Source organism: Nematostella vectensis, chromosome 1, assembly GCF_932526225.1.
Source record: "Nematostella vectensis chromosome 1, jaNemVect1.1, whole genome shotgun sequence".
Classification (NCBI taxonomy): Eukaryota; Metazoa; Cnidaria; class Anthozoa; order Actiniaria; family Edwardsiidae; genus Nematostella; species Nematostella vectensis.
In genome coordinates, this window is record NC_064034.1 from 15,108,841 (window position 1) to 15,111,347 (window position 2,507).

Genomic DNA, 2,507 nt, shown 5'->3' on the forward strand with positions numbered 1-2,507 from the left:
CTTTCATGTCCGTTTGACTATGCACTCACACCCATCGACTCTCACTTAACTCTCATTCACTTTTTGACATTGGGATGTTGAAATTCTACATGAAAGTTTATCAAAGTTTGCGCCGTTTGATCGCGTGAATGATGAGGTATGAGAGTATTCCGGTCAGCTATTTTCACAAAAAGTGAATTCAACGTGAAGTTCCCGATTCAGTTTTTAATCCTGAAGTCAAATAATTATATATTAATTAGTCATATAATTTATATATTAAAAATTCCAAAACTCAATCTTATGTTCATCCCCCCCCCCCCCCCCCCCCCGAAAATTGAACTCGTTTTTACATGAGCAGCGCGCATGTGAACATAGAGTAGCACGGGCTGGTTGTTAAACAACTCTCACCAAGACCGTTTGATCGGAACCCTGTGAGAGCTAGAAAGAGTGGGACTCTCATCAGCTCTCATTTCCGTTTGATCGAGGCTTTATAGTGTAACACAAGGTTTGGCCACAATTCACACTTAAATTTCAATATAGATAGGGGGTGGTGGGGGTTTGAACGGTTAAACTGGTTAGTAGGCAAGGAGTTTGACGTTCGTGTTTATCCCGTGGGAGAGGTTAACTCATCTTCCAGGGGTAGAGATCTATTGATCTAGTGCCCACTCATGTGCCCCACGGACTAGCATGTTTTCGTTAAGTTTGGTGCTCACTACAGATGCTTGGTTGCTTCTTAACTTGATTTGTTATTCTCGGTTTTGAGAATGTTTGCACACTTGATATTTCACTGTTTTACACTATTCAACGCATCCATAGAAATAAATCGCATGTTATATAGCTCATGCTATCTCTATATCCCTTGTCAAAGGATATTTGATCACAATAATATAGCTCGGGGGAAGGATGTTCCTTAAAATTTAGCCCCACAATTTGGCCCAAGGGTAACGAATTTGACTAGGAAAATCGCAAAAATGTAAAATCTTCACCCCTTGCCGCACCTCCCCCCACCGCCTTAACATAGATAGGTGCATAAAACAAAACCACTTGTATGCCTGGATAGGGTGCCTCGATTCCGTGTGGGATAAAGCGTTACTGCGCATGTTCGTAATAATGACTTATCGCTCACCCAATGCAGTAAGACGGCGCTTGTGGAAGCTTGAAGATTGGTCAGAAGGCTCGCAGTACACAGCCTCGTCATATATGGCACTTTTCCCTCCACAAACATGATTGTTATTATTATTGTTCTGAGTAAAAATACAGATTAGAATGCGCCCCAGATCAGTCGTCTCTTACAAGAACAAAGAGAGATCTCCTTTGAGAGGGGGCACACTCCAGAAAACAGAAAAGTAGAAAAGTGCCATCCCTTAGGGGGTGTTGAAGGATTTTTCCGATTCTGTTACCTCTTAGCGTATAAAATTTAACTAATTGCTATTCCGAAGGGGTTGTTTGGCATTTTTTTCCGATTCTGCCATCTCTTAGTGTTAAAACATCCTTCTACCAGACCTGGACCTACCAGGGAAGAATTTCTGTTAACCACGACCAAAGTGCCATCCTTTAAGGTAACATTTTAAGGGGTGGAGGGGAGGGGGTTTATGTGGTCACACTTTAAACATTGGCATATTCAGTATTTAACTTTTTAAATATTTAACGATCTAAACAAAATGTTATCAATTTTAACCATTTTTATAACATTTATGGGTGTTATTACATTTATGGGTGATATACCTACCCGTGTAACAGAATATTCTCTTTTTAAAGAGAATATTCTGTTACACGGGTAGGTGTATAAAGAGAATATTCTGTTACACGGGTAGGTATATCACCCATAAATGTAATAACACCCATAAATGTTATAACAACCATAAATGTAATAACAGTCACCCATAAATGTTATAACAACCATAAATGTAAGAACACATCGCCCAAAAATTTAATAAACAGTCAACCATAAATGTAAGAACACGTTGCCCATAAATGATATAAACCACGTTAACCATAAATGTAATAACACGTCGCCCATAAATGTTAGAACTTATAATTTTGACTCATATGAACATCATTAAACAACCAAACTTGGAAGATGTCATGTAGGTGTCAGGAAGGGTGCAACGATATGTCAACTGAGCATGACGTCATCGATGACCACTAAAAACGGCAATACTCATATCTTATAGAAACATAAGGCGGTCTAGCCTGACAGATGTAGGTGTCAAGGGGGGTGCAACGATATGGTGCCTCGACATGAAGTCATCGATGACGTCATCAAGAACAGCTGTAAACTCTATGTATCCGAATTCAACTCATTGTCATTACACGCGACCTCGGCGGATTTAAGATCCTCATCTGGTTTGGGATCGTTTGGGATTAGTAGTCCATCAAGGCCTGACGTTGGGGTGATAGAGACCAGCCGTCGCATCCAGTGTGAATGAAAATCAATGGGAAATATTGCAGATATTCCCATACTATGGTTTATGAACGATTGTGTTAAAGTGTTTCACCTCGGCTTTGTTGTGCATTAATTCCAGAAA